We start from the raw sequence: 19251 nt of genomic DNA, 5'->3' as shown, positions 1-19251 counted from the left end.
GAGTCCCGTCCATAGTGGACTAACATACTAGTGCGAGAGTCCGGTCCATAGTGGATCCAACATAATAGTGTGAGAATCCGGTCCTTGGTGGATCCAACATAATAGTGTGAGAGTCCGGTCCATAGTGGATCTAACATAATATTGTGAAAATCCGGTCCATAGTAGATCTAACACAATAGTGTGAGAATCCAGTCCATAGTGGATCTAATATAATAGTGTGAGAGTCCCGTCCAGAGTGGATCCAACATAATAGTGTGAGAGTCCGGTCCATAGTGGATCCAACATAATAGTGTTAGAGTCCGGTCCATAGTGGATCTAACATAATAGTGTGAGATTCCGGTCCATAATGGATCTAACATAATAGTGTGAAAGTTCGGTCAATTGTGGATCTCACATAATAGTGTGAGTCCCATCCATAGTGGACTAACATAATATTGTGAGAGTCCAGTCCATAGTGGATCTAACATAATAGTGTGAAAGTCCGGTCCATAGTGGATCTAACATAATAGTGTGAAAGTTCGGTCCATAGTGGATCTAACATAATAGTGTGAGAGTCCGGTCCATCGTGGATCTAACATAATAGTGTGAGAGTCCGGTCCATAGTGGATCTAACATAATAGTGTGAGAGTCCGGTCCATCGTGGATCACACATAATAGTGTGAGAGTCAGGTCCATAGTGGATCTAACATAATAGTGTGAGAGTCAGGTCCATAGTGGATCTAACATAATAGTGTGAGAGTCAGGTCCATAGTGGATCCAACATAATAGTGTGACAGTCCGGTCGTTTACAACGCAATTAGCTACCTGCTTCCACCTACTGATATGGAAGAGTATTACATGGTTACTCTGCCGAGCGCTACACAGCACCCACACTCAATAACGGCACATTATTCGCAGATTATAATTAACGGTTTGCATAAAATAGTTTAGACCTGTAGCATTACTCATTGCTGCAGCAGTCTAACGTTTTGACAGTCACCAATATGGTTGGCTAGCACTATATATTCACGGGAGGAAATAAACAAACCGCCATTCTTTCTTTGGTCCAGGAACTTACTGCACCGTTTATTCTGCGCATGCTCATAATACCATTTCAGTGCACGCAGGCACATGACGTCACTACGTAAGATATCCAACATGGCTTTGCCATTTATATTATTAAATGTGCTCAACACTCCCACTCAAAGACATGTTTATAGCTCTATATAATGGTAAACAAAAACGATATACATAACTCCAAAATAAAACATTTTGGCATACTGGCAGTGTTAAAACGTCAAACTTATTTTCATTTGCCAGTTCACATCACTCTCCAAACAAATACCCCTTGAACTTCTCAAACTTAGCATTTGTCACTGGCTTGGTAAAAACATCAGCTACCATGTTTGCAGTAGGGCAGTATTCTATAGAAATGTCCCCTTCTGTGTGTGCAGATCGTATAAAGTGGTACTTTATATCTACGTGTTTGCTCCTCTGTCTGCATTCTGGGTTCTTAGATAAAGCTATTGCCCCCTGGTTGTCTTCATATATCTTGATTGGTAGATGCTGGTGATTGCCATCTATTCCTTTAAGTAGTTGCACAAGGTACATACTCTCTTGAGTAGTGGCTGCTAATGCCATATACTCAGCTTCACAGGTGGAGAGTGCCACCGTTGGCTGTTTCCTGCTCTTCCATGATATAACTGGACCATTCTCAGTCAAGCTGAAACAATATCCAGTTGTGCTCCTCCTATCATTTGTATCAGCTGCCCAATCAGCATCACTATATCCCTCAAGCTTAAGTTCTTTTTCACATTTTTGGAAGTGTAGTTGTTGATCTATAGTACCCTTTAAGTACCTCAGTAGATGCTTTGCTGTAGCCCAATGCTGCTGCTTTTGTTCTGCTAGGTGTTGTGATAGTTTACTAACAACCCAGCTCAAGTCAGGTCTAGTACATGTCATAATGTAGATCAAACTACCTACTATTTCTCTATATCCAGTTGAATCAATAACTTCACCTTCATTGTCAAAGTTGAACTTTTGCTCGCATGGGGTGGATCTCGGCTTGCAGTCTGACATTTCAAATTTTGCTAACATCTTCTCTATGTGTTTCTTTTGAGTCATTTTGAGCTCTCCTTCACTCTGTCTGAAATCAATACCCAGGAAGTGTTTAAGTGCACCCATATCTTTCATCTTAAACCTTCTCTTCAGCATTTCCTTTACATCATTGAGTAAGGTGTTGTTACTTGCCGCTATGATTAAGTCATCCACCCATACTAACAGAATCACTTTCTCATTCTTAGATTGCCTGCTGTAGACACAATGATCAGCATCATTTTGGACAAAACCATTCTCTGTAAGGTGATAATACACGTTACATGTTCCAGTTACGCCCGGATTGTTTTAAACCATACAATGACTTATTGAGTTTACACACTAAGTGTTCTACTGTTTTTGATTTGACCTCAAAACCTTCCGGTTGTTCCATATATACCTCACAGTCCATCGAAGAATGTAAGTAAGCAGTCTTTACATCCATTTGGTGTAGGGTAAGGTCCTCCTGTACAGCCACCTGCGTCAATGCTCGGACAGATGTCATGTTGGCTGTTGGTGAAAAAGTCTCTTTATAGTCAATCCCTTCCACTTGACCATAAGCCTTTGCGACATATCTTGCTTTACAAGTCTGTATTCCATCTGGGCTCTCTTTCACTGCATATACCCAGCGACCTCCCACTGCTTGTTTGCCTCTTGGCAGTGGAGTCAGAGTGAAAGTTTCATTCTCTGTCAAAGAGTTCACCTCCTCTTTCATTGCATCAACCCACATTTTTGACTTCTTAGAGTCCATAACCTCTGTAAATGTTTTAGGTACATCATATGTCACTCTGTAGAAATAATCTACATTCTCACTTTCGTCATTATTACACTCAGCTTTACACTGGTACTCTTTTAAGTATTCTGGAGGCTTTCTCTCTCTTATAGAATACCTCCTTTCTCCCGGTTCTCTCTGAGTACCACCTATTTTAGGCATCTTGTCCTCAACAGTCTCCTCAAAACTAGACTCCTTACTCTGATCTTGTTTGACTACCTTTGTTCGTGCATCTTCATTATTTTCAATCTCACTCCCGATATCACAATATGTCTGAGTGTGGCTATCTACACTACCTTTGGTGATGAATTTTACCAGCCTATGTTTTAGGACTTTTTCAGTGTCAGGATAATACACGTTATATGCTGGACTATACTTAGACTATACTTATCGTAGCCTACAAAGATTCCCTTTTCGCACCTAGAATCCAGCTTCTTTTTATCCTGCTTGTATACGTAGCAATCGGATCCAAATATCTCCATGTTAGATATGTTAGGTGTTTTTCCTGTGAAAACTCGATAAGGTGTCTGCTCTAGACGCTTACTGTAACACCTGTTGCGGATTTGAGCTGCTGTCTGTACAGCATATGTCCATAATTGCTTTGGGAGGTTACTTTCCAATAGCATGCATCGTGCCATTTCAAATAAAGTTCTCCAGCCTCTTTCGGCGGTTCCATTCTGATGAGGTGAGTAGGGTGCACTCGTCTCATGCCTTATCCCATTACCCCTCAGTAATGATTGGAACTCCTGCCCGGTAAATTCTGCACCGTTATCAGACCTTATGCACTTTATCTTTCCATAAGGAACTACATCTGCTATGAATTTCTCTGTAGCTTTTGTTGTGTCACTCTTTGCCTTTATAAAGTATGGAAAAATCATCCCGCTGTAATCATCAGTAAATGCTATTGCATATCTGTATCCATCTTTATCTGCTGGCTCTATAGGACCGCATAAGTCTGTGTGTACTAGTTCTAGTACAGCTGTAGCTTTAGCGTTTGCTTGTCTGTTTCTACTTTGGGTAAACTTTCCCTGTGTGCATATTTCACAGTTTTGATTGGACTTGTCATGTTTCCCTTTAATCGACATCCCTATAACTACCTTTTCTAATCTTGCAACATCATCAAAGTTACAATGACCAAGTATCTTATGCCATGTTTGAATGTCATGACATCCATAAACTGCATCAACATTATCCTCTACTGTGATAAGGTAATACAGCCTACCATACACATCCATTTTGAATTTGGTACCATCCTTGTGGACCAGCCAGTTATCACTGTCCTTGAAGCGTAGCTCGGCTCCATTAGCCGTTGCTGATTTCACTGAAAAGATGTTTTGTGGAAACGATGGGATGTAAAGTGCTTGTTTGAGCCTTGTTTTGACTCGTCGTCCCTCGCTGTCCAGCAAGTAGACTTCCGCGTTGCCTCTCATCTTTGCCATCCCGCTCACCTTGGTTCCATCGGCGAGCTCAATCATGTGATCCTCAGACCTGAAGCTTTTGTCGACTGTCTTGAACTTTGTGGCGTCGTTGATCAGGTGGGTTGTGGTGCCACAGTCGACCATGAGACCTTTCTTGTTTCCTATTTGTGGAGGACAGTCACTCAATTTGAGGAAACAGAAAGATGTAGGTTCTGCCTCCCCATCAGCTTTCTTTATATGGTCACGGTCTCGTCCTCGACTGCGTCCCCTTCCCCGATGTGGTGTATCCCATTTTCGATACTCTCTTTTCGCCTGGGATTCGTCAGGGCATGTCCTGGCCATGTGTCCCTTTTTCCCACATGTGAAACACTCGACATCAGCTAGATCCATTTTCTTTCCTCTCCCTCTTCCGTGTGATCTTGTTGCCCCGCTAGCCTTCATCACATTATCTTCTTCTGCATTCACGTCGTTCTTCCCATATTTTTCTGTACTCTCATAACTTCGCAGTTTCGTTTTAAACTCGCCAAAAGTTACAGTGTCATTTGTTTGGGTAATGTGCACGACGAATGGCTTATATGAGTCAGGTAGCCCCTTTACTACCATGGCTATTTCAAACCCATCACTCATCTGTTCGTCTGCTCTTCTTAATGACGTGAAAATAGTCTCTGCTCTAATAATATAGTCAGTGATTGTTTCATTGCTAGCCTTGTGGAGCGAGGAAAGTTCACAATACAAACTCACAACACGGGGTTTGTCCTTTCCCGCGTAAAGCTGGCGAAGAATCTCCAGTGCTGCTCTTCCATCACGTTTCGCGTCCCTCATTATCAGCGAAAAACTCTTATTGTCTAGACACTGCACCTGCTCCGCATATGCCTCACCGTTCTTTGCTTTATCTTCCACGAGGTCTTCTTCGTCTTCCTCATTTATGTGCGAGTATTCCAGGATAACTCCTCCAAGACCACGTAACTCCATGTGCGCGAGGAACCTCGTTTTCCAGAGTTCATAATTTTTCTCGTCACCGTCGTATAAAAGTCTAAACCATCTTTGGCCTGAATGACTGGGCCCATAACCTGTAGCATTACTCATTGCTGCAGCAGTCTAACGTTTTGACAGTCACCAATATGGTTAGCTAGCACTTAATATTCAAGGGAGGAAATAAATAAACCGCCATTCTTTATTTGGTCCAGGAACTTTTTGCACCGTTTATTGTGCGCATGCTCACAATACCATTTCAGTGCACGCAGGCACATGACGTCACTACGTAAGATATCCAACATGACTTTGCTATTTATATTATTAAATGTGCTCAACAAGACCCAAATAGGTGAAATGACATAATCTCCCCCTGGCCCACCAGACCTTGGTTGAAAAACACGGCTCTAAGCATAATGGTCATGTTTAGAGTGAAATGCTGACATCTAGTGGCTGCTTTAAATCACAAAATCAACCCTCGCCACATCGCGCTTTAAATTTTGGATTGGAAATATTGGATTTTTTTTGCAAATATATTTAATTAAATTTTACGGTTAAAATCACATTTGCCAGTCATTCTTTGCTGGCGCAGACCCTTCATACATGCACACATCCACTCATACACACTCACATGCACACTTGAGGAGAGAAGCACCCATATATTGTTCATATCCATCCATCCTGCACTGATCAGGATCAACAGACGATCCAGACCATAGCAAGATGGATGAATATTCCTCAGCATCAAAGATCCTCAGGAAGTGATCACTAGATCACCTGCCGGAAACCTCTCCACCGTTCACACTTAAAAAATAAGAAGAAGATCACATGCAAAAAAGTAAAAATAAAAAGTCACAAAAAAAGCAAGTAAACCATGACAAACCATATCAAAAGTGACATGAAATGGTAATGTGGGAACAATACAAAAAATAATAGCAATGATAAAAAAGGAATAAAACTACAAAAAAGATACAACAATTATTTTTCTTTGTTTTTTTTCCTTGCTTCCCTCTTTTTTTTACCCTTCTTCTTTCTTTTATTCCCCTCCCTTACCAGAGAGGGGGGGGGGGGGGGAGTATACATTTTCATTCAATATATGTCAATAAAGGCTTCCAGGTTAGTTATTTCTTATTTATTCATATCTGTAGAGTTTATAAATCTTATTTTTTCCAAGAGTCGATACGTTCACAAGTTCAGTTAACCAGTACCTGAAATTTGGTGCAGATGGGCTTTTCCACTTGTTGAGAATGAGTCTTTTGGCCAAAATATTGAATTTTATAACGCATATTTTACAAAATGTTTTCCCTCAATTAGGTATTTCTAAGCATGAAAATGGCTTAATGACGTAAACATATCAATACTACAGTAGTATTGGCCACTAGATGAGACTATTAGTATTGTCAGTATTATATTGGACTAAAAGAGTGTAAAGGTGACTAAATGGTGTTATTTAGAATAGAATAGAATACAATAGAATAGAGTAGAGTAGAAATTACTTTATTGATCCCTGGGGGAAATTCAGCACCACAGTTCGCTCACAATAAACAATACACATTTGGGTATTTTTTGCATGTGAATAAAATTGTGGAGGGGGGCGTGGCCTGCCGCGCAGTAGAGTGTGTAAGGACCGGCCTTGAAGACAGCGGCAGGTGAGTAGATTGCCCATCTGGGATTGGTTATCTTATCAACTGAGTTGGAGCAGAGCGACACACGCACAGAGCCAGAGAGCAGAGACATACTGCTGAGAAGGAAACGAGACGTGTGTATGACAATAAAAGACCGGCTCAAACCTGTACACCGGGCTCACGAAAGATCCATCAGACTCAGGAAAACCCACCCACCATAAAAAGACTTCCATAAATATAAATACAGTCTATTCTACAGCAATATGAACATGTGAATAACATAATATAATTCATGTTTCAAGAGCTCTAAAAATATTGAAAAATGCAGTGCTTTTCCCACCTATCAATCAATCAATCAATGTTTATTTATATAGCCCCAAATCACAAATGTCTCAAAGGACTGCACAAATCATTACGACTACAACATCTTCGGAAGAACCCACAAAAGGGCAAAGAAAACTCACACCCAGTGGGCAGGGAGAATTCACATCCAGTGGGACGCCAGTGACAATGCTGACTATGAAAAACCTTGGAGAGGACCTCAGATGTGGGCAACCCCCCCCTCTAGGGGACCGAAAGCAATGGATGTCGAGCGGGTCTAACATGATACTGTGAAAGTTCAATCCATAGTGGCTCCAAGACAGCAGTGAGAGTCCCGTCCACAGGAAACCATCTCAAGCGGATCAGCAGCGTAGAGATGTCCCCAACCGATACAGGCGAGCGGTCCATCCTGGGTCCCGACGAGCGGTCCATCCTGGGTCTCGACTCTGGACAGTCAGTACTTCATCCATGGTCATCGGACCGGACCCCCTCCACAAGGGAGGGGGGGACATAGGAGAAAGAAAAGAAGCGGCAGATCAACTGGTCTAAAAAGGAGGTCTATTTAAAGGCTAGAGTATACAGATGAGTTTTAAGATGAGACTTAAATGCTTCTACTGAGGTAGCATCTCGAACTGTTACCGGGAGGGCATTCCAGAGTACTGGAGTCCGAACGGAAAACGCTCTATAGCCCGCAGACTTTTTTTGGGCTCTAGGAATCACTAATAAACCGGAGTCTTTTGAACGCAGATTTCTTGCCGGGACATATGGTACAATACAATCGGCAAGATAGGCTGGAGCTAGACCGTGTAGTATTTTATACGTAAGTAGTAAAACCTTAAAGTCACATCTTAAGTGTACAGGAAGCCAGTGCAGGTGAGCCAGTACAGGCGTAATGTGATCAAACTTTCTTGTTCTTGTCAAAAGTCTAGCAGCCGCATTTTGTACCAACTGTAATCTTTTAATGCTAGACATGGGGAGACCCGAAAATAATACGTAACAGTAATCGAGACGAGACGTAACATACGCATGGATAATGATCTCGGCGTCTTTAGTGGACAAAATGGAGCGAATTTTAGCGATATTACGGAGATGAAAGAAGGCCGTTTTAGTCACGCTTTTAATGTGTGACTCAAAGGAGAGAGTTGGGTCGAAAATAATACCCAGATTTTTTACCGAGTCACCTTGTTTTATTAGGCCTTCAGTTATGTCCCACTTCAATAATTACCTCTCAAAATAGCATCATTGATGGCACCACATGACCATTGCTGGAGAAATACTATACAGAAACACATTTAAGCCCTACTGGACTTTGACATTGGGCATGGACATCGGGTTATTTTCTAAATCAATTGAAACGCATCAGCAATTAAAACATGTTGTAGCGTCCCGGAAGAGTTGGTGCTGCAGAGAATTCTGGGAAGTTGTTCCGTTGTGTTTATTTTGTGTTGCTGTGCAAATGTGCCTTTGAAATGTGTTTGACCTTGTTTACTGTGGTTTCATTACATGGCATGGGTTTGGTAACTTGACTTGCTCTGGATCCTTGTAGTTTGCTGAGCGCCACACAAGGATCTGGGATCGACGGCAATGCAAAGTGCTTCAAGATATCAAAAAATAATGAACCAATCAGGATTTCATAGACGTGACATAGCGCCGAAGCGAGTCTTTGATTCAAACAACAATTTTGTGTGCTGACATTGATTCTGCTATTGCAACTACTTTGTCAAACCTAAATAATAAATGGGTTGTACTTGTGTAGCGCTTTTCTACCTTCAAAGTACTCAAAGCGCTTTGACACTACTTCCACATTCACCCATTCACACACACATTCACACACCTGATGGAGGGAGCTGCCATGCAAGGCGCTAACCAGTACCCATCAGGAGCAAGGGTGAAGTGTCTTGCTCAAGGACACAACGGACGTGAGGAGGTTGGTACTAGGTGGGGATTGAACCAGGGACCCTCGGGTTGCGCACGGTCATTCTTCCACTGCGCCACGCTGTCCAATCTATCGAATATTAATTCTTTAAGAGATGAACAGAGAACGGTTTGGAAGGCATTTATAAAATTTTCGCTCTGTCGTTATCCAATATGTCGGCTGTTTTGTTTTGGATTTCCCAGCGTCGCTCTCATCAGCGTCACGAGTTGATTTCCGTGTGAGTGGTTGAAGTAGCACCTCATTCAAGATAACGGACAAGTGTTATATCAATCACATGCAATTATTTTTTTTACAAGGCCCCACCTTCTGAAATACGTCTCCTATATAGAAGTCCCAGATCCTTGTGTGGAGCTCAGCGAACAACAAGGATCTGGCGAGAGTCAGGTTATGGGTTTATGAAAATTAGAGATGTCCGATAATTGCTTTTTTGTCGATATCCGATATTCCGATAATGTCCAACTCTTAATTACCAATACTGATATCAACTGATACCGATATATACAGTCGTGGTATTTACACATTATTATGCCTAATTTTGTTGTGATGCCTCTGGATGCATTAAACAATGTAACAAGGTTTTCCAAAATAAATCAACTCAAGTTATGGAAAAAATGCCAACATGGCACTGCCATATTTATTATTGAAGTCACCAAGTGCTTTTTTTTTTAACATGTCTCAAAACAGCAGCTTGGAATTTGGGACATGCTCTCCCTGAGGAGGTTGAGGTGGACGGGGTTGGGTGTATATATTGTAGCGTCCCAGAAGAGTTAGTGCTGCAAGGGTTTCTGGGTATTTTTTCTGTTGTGTTTATGTTGTGTTACGGAGTGGATGTTCTCCCAAAATGTGTTTGTCATTCTTGTTTGGTGTGGGTTCACAGTGTGGCGCATATTTGTAACAGTGTTAAAGTTGTTTATACGGCCACCCTTAGTGTGACCTATATGGCTGTTGATCAAGTGTGCATGCATTCACTTGTGTGTGTGAAAAGCCGTAGATATTATGTGATTCGGCCGGCCCGCAAAGGCAGTGCCTTTAAGGTTTATTGGCGCTCTGTACTTCTCCCTATGTCCGCGTACCACTCCGTACCGCGGCGTATTAAAAAGTCATACATTTTACTATTTGAAACTGACACCGATAATTTTCCGATATCATATTTTAAAGCATTTATTGGCCGATATTATCGGACATCTCTAATAACAATGTCGGAGTTGTTTATACAGCCAGTGTGTTATGTTGAGCACTTTTTTGTGTCCATCCATCAATCCATTTTCTACCGCTTGTCCCTTGCGGTCTCGTGGGGGGACGCTGAAGCCTATCTCAGCTTCATCCGAGCGGAAGGCGGTGTACACCCTGGACAAGTCGCCACCTCATCACAGGGCCAACCAGGTGCATGTCTTTGGAGGTGGGAGGAAGCCGGAGTACCCGGAGGGAACCCAGGCAGTCAAGGGGAGAACATGCAAACTCCACACAGAAAGATCCCGAGCCCGGGATTGAACCCAGGACTACTCGGGACCTTCCGATTGTAAGGCCCATGCACTAACCTCTCTCCCACCGTGCTGCATACTTATTTGTGTGTGACTTCGGAAAGTTAACAAACTCAATACACTTGGCTATAATCATGCAGATCAGTAACATTTCTTGAAATCATCAATAACCCGCTCAACGCTCCGATATCTTAAGTGGTACTGTCAAAATTTAAATTGCAAAAAACATGTTAAACGTGAAAAAAATGTAATATTTGAACTCACAATTTGTGGAACCCGTTTGACGCCGTATAAGCCAGTTGTACCCCGTGTCGTCGGCCTGGTCGTCGGTTGGTAGAGTGGCCGTGCCAGCAACTTGAGGGTTGCAGGTTCGATTCCCGCTTGTGCCATCCTAGTTACTGCCGTTGTGTCCTTGGGCAAGACACTTTACCCACCTGCTCCCAGTGCTACCCACACTTGTTTAAATGTAACTTAGATATTGGGTGTCACTATGTAAAGCGCTTTGGGTCACTTGAGAAAAGCGCTATATAAATATACTTCACTTCACTTCACTTCACTACCTACACTGGTTTAAATGTAACTTAGATATTTGGTTTCACTATGTAAAGTGCTTAGAGTCACTAGAGAAAAACCCTATATAAATATAAATCACCACTCACGATTCGAGTGGAAATGGCGAGCATTTTTTCATAATCCGTTATCCGGGTCATGGCATGATTTGGGTTTGTTAGTTTTTCTGTTTTAGTCTGTATCCTGGGTGCAACCTCTTTCCCTGTTTTTTGTTGGTTTTCATGGACACTGATTCTCCTCACCTGTCTTTGTTTTGCTATTAGTGTTCCCACCAAGTGTTTGGTTAACCACTCCCCTTTCTAGTTTCCTGTCACCCAGCATTTGTTGCTGGGTCAATGTTTGGGACAGGCAACATTTACGTTCTCCTGGTTTATCTCCTTGCTCTTGAGATTCTTCTATACACTAGCATTCTTCGTTTTTAACCGTCTGTGACATTTTGGTTTGTTTTAGGTCAGGGGTCTCAAACGCACTTTACCTGGGGGCCACTGGACGCAGAGTCTGGGTGAGGCTGGGCCGCAAGAATAGATTTCTTAAAAAAACTTTTGCATACTCCTCAGCATGTTTAGTTTTGTAATGACGTTTCAAATCGTATTCCTTGTGCACCGCAACTTTCTCTGTGCAAATAAGTCACGTCTGGGTGTTCCTGTGCTCAACAAAGAAATATTGCATCTCCCGCTTTTCCTGGAATTGTCTTTGCTCATCTTTCTCTTCACTGCAGGCTTTGAAAAAGACATGTTTGGGGTTGTTGAATATATTTGTATTTAGCCGACGCACGGAGAATAATGTTATTTCCACAATGTGTGTCGTTCCGCTTTTCCTCCCTACAGCAACACGGCAGTCGGCGGATAATAGTCGGGAAAGTACCGGGATAGCGAGCGCAGAAAAGTGACGGCTCCCGCAGTGTTATCTGGCGTCATATAGATGTCATATAGACGTCATCTATATGTAGTGTTCATTGTGTGAGGCAATACATATTAAATAATAAAAAAAACGAATAACGGTTTGAATTGGTCTAGGTTATCGGGGACTGTTATTACTGACGGACAGGTGTCGCAATGTGACTGCAGCCAGGCACGTAGAAAACCCTCGTCTCCATAGCAACGTATCTGTCACTTAAACTAATTTTCCGCTTTTCCACTAACGCAGGGGTAGGCAACCCAGAACGTTGAAAGAGCCATTTTGAACCCAAATAACACGACACTGTCAAGCGCCATTCATATAAAACTTGCGGGCCGCGCTAACATCAAAGGTGGGGGCCGACAAATAACGTGGGACGCGTGTCTGAGACTCCTGTTTTAGCTCCACGCTTGTTAGCATCCTTAGTTTTGTATTTTTGTCCTGCGTTTCATTTATCAAAGAAAGCTTAATCTTAGCTGCTTGTTTCCTGCGTTGGAGAGAACACGATAGTGATGGGTCCGGCAACACCGATGCATCGGCGCATGCGTCGAGCTAATAGAGCGGAACCCTGCGTGTACCGCTCTTAGAAAGTCACGTGATCAATAATGAGCTGTTTTGGTCACGTGACCGATACGAAAACTGTGTCGCACTAGCACCCGTGCGCCAACCTGTGTTTATAAGGAAGCGCCTCTGTCAACGAGATGCTGCTGCCAACAGAATCGCCGCACTTCTGTCGTTAGTCATTTGTCGTCGTCGGAGATCATTTCCACCGTGTGGGAATATTTTGATCATATATCGGAAAAAAATGTATTTGTGTTCATTTCCTTGTCGTTTCATGTTCTCTCAAAGTTTCTTGCATTGTCCCACCCACACAAACATCCTATTGAATACATAAAAAAGCAGTGACAAACAATCTCTTCGATTGCTCAGTTGGTAGAGTGGACGTCTACAGTTGATCATGCTGAGGTCCTTAGGACACTTTTTCAAATCCAGCTCGGACCCATTACCTTTTTACCATGAATTGATTAACGTGGACCCCGATTTAAACACGTTGAAAAACTTATTCGGGTGTTACCATTTAGTGGTCAATTGTACGGAATATGTACTGTGCTGTGCAATCTACTGATAAAAGTTTCAATCAATCAATCAATCAACAGTGCCTATTCAGAGCGCATGTAAAATAAAAAAATTAAAAATAAAAATTCCCAGTCCACAAGTATCCTCATTCACAACACGTTCTCTGCATCCCATTCAGTAGTCAATTGTACGGCATATGTACTGAACTGTGCAATCTACTAATAAAAGTGACAATCAATCAATCATGTTCACATTATTTATTGACTGTATCTAAAAAAGATAAAAATATATTTGTATTTAAATGAAGGTATGAAATAATCCTAAATGAAATACAATGATTTGGTTTGTATTATTGCATATAGTACTAGGTCATAAAATCAGTGTCAATTGAGTCGGTCCAAAGGTTGCCTGTAGGGATTTTTAATGTCCAGCAGATGTCAGTATTTAGTGACACAGTATTGACACAGTATCAATACAGCTTTGCAATGTGTCGAAACGATACGTGAAGCCTCATCAACCCATCACTAGAACACAACAATCGCAGCCATGCGACGAAGACGTAACGCATTTCCCAATTTCATCGCCAGGAGAGCTAAGCTAGCTTCCGGCCTTTTGGCCGACATGGTCTCACAAGATGTAGTTTCTCTTGAAATATCTTTCTTGAAAATGGCCTCGCAAATATATATCTGCCACCTAATCAACGTTTTGTTCTCCTTCTTTGTGGGTCAACACTTCCTGCTAAATTGCAACTTGTGATTGGATACTCACTTTGGAATGACAAGTGAGTATCCAATCACAGTCTCATTACCATCAGGCTACTAAGATAGGCTACTCAGTGGCCTAATGGTTAGAGCCGGGGTCTCAACTCAATTTACCTTGGGGCCACTGGATGCAGAGTCTGGGTGAGGCTGGGCCGCAAGGTAATATTTCTTAAAAAAATATTCCTAAATGTCTTTATTTTTATTTTCAACACAAAATAAAATCAGAATATAAATGAACAAAATGAGAATTAAGTAAATAAATCAATCATAATAAAAACAATAATTTGATTTCTCCAGTCAGCAACAATGTATACACATACTTACTATGGGAGAAGGGGAGTTTATAGTTACGGTAGCACAATTAGCCCCGAACAGGCTAACATCACGACTAACGTCCGATTCGCCCCGCAACTCTTTGTCGGAGTATCAGCGCTGGGGTCTGGTGCACCACAGTTTTGTATTGTCGCTCGGTCCTTCGGCGGAGTGCTTCGGAAGCTACCGGTACACTGGAGAGACGCTCGTCTCCCCGGCCCGGACTGTTTACAGGGGGGTGGGGGGGTGAGAGTCTAGTAGAAAAGCGGAAAAACATTTCTCTGCTTGCATTACACAAGTGACATCAATGTTTGGCCCTCGAGAGCCACATACCACACCGTGATTGGTAGATTCCTTCAGCTCTGCACACAATGCTGTCAAGCGGCATTCATATAAAACTCGCGGGCCGCACTGCCATTAAACTTTTATATTAAGGAGGGGGCCGCAAAATAACTTCTCGCGTACTGCAATTGGCCCCTGAGTTAGAGTATCCCACCTTAGTTCGGTAGGTTGTGAGTTCAAACCCAATACAAAGATTATAAAAATGTGACCCATTACCACCCTGCTTGGCACTCAGCCTCAAGGGTTGGAATTGGGAGTTCAATCACCAAAAATGATTCCCGAGCTCTTGTACTGCTGCTACTCACTGCTCCCCTCAACTCCCAGAGGGTGAACAAGGGGATGGGTCAAATGCAGAGGACAACTTTCACCACACCTAGTGTGTGTGTGACAATCAATGGTACTTTAACTTTAACGTTTAACTTTGACTTACTGTCAACAACTTGTGATCTTAATGGCTATCACAACTGTCTATCAACTGTATGTCCCCGATCGCCCGGATTGTTGATTCTGAAGGCTTCGGGCAGATTCGGTACAAAATGGCAAAATAAGTTAGCTGAATTCTGATTGGATACAAAATAAAACTAAAAAAAAAAAAAAAAAACACGGGAAGGAGCATTAAATGACATGAAGAGAATAGGCGCCAGCGCCCCCCGCGACCCTGAACGGGAATAAGCGGCAGAAAATGGATGGATGGATGGAGAATATGAGTACTTTTAGATATTTAGGGGTGCGAATTGAAAAATGATTTTATCTTTAGCTGTGATCATGATTTCTGGTTATGTTAGGCCAGCTCCCTAACGGCACACTACTGGAAAATTGTATTTCGAAGGTCATAAACAGTTTTTTATGCTCTTGCTATGAAAACATTTGATTGATATCGTGCTTTATTGCCGCCATGTCTGGAACCAAATAATAGCAATCAGCAAGAGATGACTGTACTTCCAAGTGTTGTCCAACCCATTCTGTATTATATCCATGATACATCCATCCATCCATTTTCTACCACTTATTCCCTTTGGGGTCGCTGGTGCCTATCTCAGCTACAATCGGGCGGAAGGCGTGGTACACCCTGGACAAGGCGCCACCTTATCGCAGATCCATGATACATTTAAGTTTAAAACAAGTATCCATAATATAATGAATAAGTATCCTGTAATTATATATTAAATACAATATTAAAGTTAAAGTACCAATGAATGTCACACACACACTAGGTGTGGCGAAATTATTCACTGCATTTGACCCTTTACCCTTGATCACCCCCTGGGAGGTGAGGGAAGCAGTGAGCAACCAGCAGTGGCTGCGCCCGGGAATAATTTTTGGTGATTTAACCCCCAATTCCAACCCTTGATGCTGAGTGCCAAGCGGGGAGGTAATGGGTCCCATTTTTATAGTCTTTGGTAGGACTCGGCCGGGGTTTGAACTCACAACCTATTGTTACATCAGGTCATTTGAATTACAGCATTTTATCTGAGTTATAGAGGAGGACATTATAACCTTTTGCTTCTTTCTTTTCCTCTTTCAGCACACACATGTATTATTTTCTTTCAATATTACAACCTTTTTTTCAAATTATATCGTATTAAAGATACTTTTTGTTTGAATTGCGAAGATGGAAAGTATTTCAGGTTGTGTTCAAAATAAATTGATATAAGACTGTGTTGATTAATACAATAATCTAATACATGTTGGATTGCTCCACTTGATGAACGTATGTTTAGGTTTATAAAAGTGAGGTACATACTGTAATATTGTTGGAATTTGTGAAAAAACACTGAATCATTTCAACATTTATTGAAAAAGTACAAACATTAATACATTATATTTTTGGTTACCAACATTAGGGACTTGTTTTATGACGTGACAGTCAACAGTACTAGTAAAGAAAGTAACCTCAAAGCTTAAAAGACAATATGTCCGATGGCCAATTTATTCACATTATAATGCATTTTCCCATAGGGCGGGGGTCTGCAACCAGCGGCTCTAGAGCCGCATGTTACTCTTTAGTGTCGCCCGAGTTGCTCCCTGGAACTTTTTCAAAAACGTATGAAAAAGGAAAACTATATTTATGTGTTGATACTGTTTCAGTAAGAGAACAAACATGACACAAACCTTAATAATTGTTAGAAACCTCACTGCTTATGTTAAACATGCTTCACTGAGGAGAGTATTTGGCGAGCAGCGTTTTATCCTACTAATTTTGGCGGACCCTTGATTTCACCGTAGTTTGTTTACAAGTACAACTTTCTCTGATGCTGCCACAGGAAGGCGTGTTTTATACCACTCCTTCGTCTTATTTAGTCCACCAAACTTTTTATACTGTGCGTGAATGCACAAAGGTGAGCTTTGTTGATGTTATTGACTTGGAGTGCTAATCAGGCATATTTGGGTCAGTGCATGACTGCAAGCTTATTGATGCTAACCTGCTATTTAGGCTAGCTTTATGTATATTTTGAAGTGAAGTGAATTATACTTATATAGCGCTTTTCCCCTAGTGACTCAAAGCGCTTTACATAGTGAAACCAATATCCAAGTTACATTTAAACCAGTGTGGGTGGCACTGGGAGCAGATGGGTAAAGTGTCTTGCCCATAGACACAACGGCAGTGACTAGGATGGCAGAAGCGGGGATCGAACCTGGAACCCTGAAGTTACTGGCACAGACACTACCAACCGAGCTATAGCGCCCCATTTTGCATCATTATGCCTCGTTTGTAGGTATATTTGAGCTCATTCAGTTTCCTTTACTTATGTCCTCTGTGTATTAAATTCATATTTGCCTCATGACACATTATCTGTATGTAATATTGGCTGCTAGGGGGGGTCTGGGGGCATGCCCTCCCAGAAAAGTTTTGAAATCTATGTTAGTTTAGGATGCATTTCCTGCTATTTTGAGTCAAAATCTAACAGTCTCCTGACCAACATTTCACATTTATTAGCAAATATTTTCATAAAAATGTATCATGTGATGAAATTTATGTATACAAGTTTACACATATCAAATTCTTGCACACTTTTGGATTATAGACAAAAATAGGCCTACAAATGGATTAACCAGAATTCTTCTCTGTAAACTCACTTTACTTAAGATGCCTTGCCGATTTCGCGTGTTAGAAGAGTGCCACCTTTCCCCGAGATCCATAGTTCACAATGTCCTTGCAATATAAGCACTGAGCACGTCCCGGTTCATCACACTTTGCAATAAAATCGCTGATCAGTTCGTCTACTTCTACGATATTAATATTCACCTTTAGTTTGATAGATATATCGAGCCATGCCCAGTCCCACTTGTTTCTCACGCCCTTATCGATTTATTTCGCTAATGAAGCATTCCTATCTTCAATAAGCTTAACCATGTCTGAAACTGTTAAGTCAATAAAGAAACGTGTTAATTGAGAGCTACTGTGTTTTCTTTCCAGATTAGTCGCCAATAAAAACAACCAATATAAACAGAGGACGAGTTCATAAACACTCACAATAATTGAGGATCGGGGACTAGATATTGTCGGCAAACGACGCGTGCAGACGCCTATAACGGGCAATGTCATTGGTTGATGTCGTCAGCTGATAGTAGAGCTAGCCATTCTGGTGCCTTCACACATTCTCATATTTTTTGCGGGAATTCTCTGCCTTGTACTGATAACTAGGTCAACGCATAGACAAAAACCACGAGTCCCTAACCTCCCCTATAATTGTCTCCCCAGATTTAAACGATTCACAGAAATGACCCTGGCGGCGCCAAAATCGGCGGAATTCCGCGGAAAATTCCCATCCCTGAATATAGACACTTATATCATGTGTTACCGTCATTACAACACTTATATAAGGCTTTTAACTTTTTGCGGCTCCAGATAGATTTTTTTTTTGTTGTATTTTTGGTCCAATATGGATCTTTCAACATTTCGGGTTGCCGACCCCTGCCCTAGGGAATAATGGACATGATCTGTTCCAGGGTCAAACAGTTGCCATCATAAAAACGTTATCTCTATGCTATGGAAACCGTGTTTGGCAGGCTTTTAGCAGACTGACCACAAAATGTGTGTATCTGTGTGTGTGGGGGGTGGCCTGAGGACCTGCAGCGAAGCGGGGTGTGCCAGGACCAGCTGCAAGATCAGCAAAAGGTGCGTAAAAGGCCCACCTGGGCCTGTTTGTCTAATCACCTGTTGTTTTGTTAAAAAGCAGCAGCCGAAGAGGAGAGGGTTGTTGGATTTGGAGCACAAGAGAGAGCGACAGCGAGATTGACAGACACTGAAGAAAATTGGGGAAAAGCACAACACAGACTATTCTGGTTAAATAAAACTGTTTAAAAACCCTGAAAAGGAGTGGTGATGTTGGTGATTGGTGGCCCAAGGAACCCGAGGGAAGGAGTCTTCCACCGTGTGTTAGTGCAGCAGAACTACAGGTGGACTTTGAAAGGGAGAATTGAATAAAAGGAATCCTGTGAGCTGGATCGTACTTGCCATAACAACTGCTGGCCATTCAGCTGACATAGACGAACACGTTAACTGTAAAATAACATTTATGTCAACATCTTCTGCATCATTTTTACTGTGCTGAGAAGCGAACAGGTCAGAATAAACACAAATATTAAATCTTCACACGGCCGTAGGATTCGCACTCCTCTGACATTTTACTTTTTAGGTAAACGTTCAGATCAGAGCAAGGTGTGACATTTTCCAGACCCAGCACTGAAGT

General features: G+C 41.9%; 1 long non-coding RNA gene across 1 annotated transcript; it reads left to right on the top strand.

Annotated features, from left to right (window-relative positions):
• Positions 1-17907: 17907 nt before the first annotated feature.
• Positions 17908-18875, top strand: LOC133563178 (uncharacterized). The gene is made up of 2 exons (XR_009809010.1): positions 17908-18677; positions 18739-18875. It is a non-coding gene; the product is annotated as an uncharacterized LOC133563178 (long non-coding RNA).
• The last annotated feature ends 376 nt before the right edge of the window (positions 18876-19251 follow it).

Source organism: Nerophis ophidion, linkage group LG12 (genome assembly GCF_033978795.1).
Source record: "Nerophis ophidion isolate RoL-2023_Sa linkage group LG12, RoL_Noph_v1.0, whole genome shotgun sequence".
In the NCBI taxonomy this organism is placed as follows: domain Eukaryota; kingdom Metazoa; phylum Chordata; class Actinopteri; order Syngnathiformes; family Syngnathidae; genus Nerophis; species Nerophis ophidion.
This window is presented reverse-complemented; position numbering and strand designations above follow the sequence as displayed.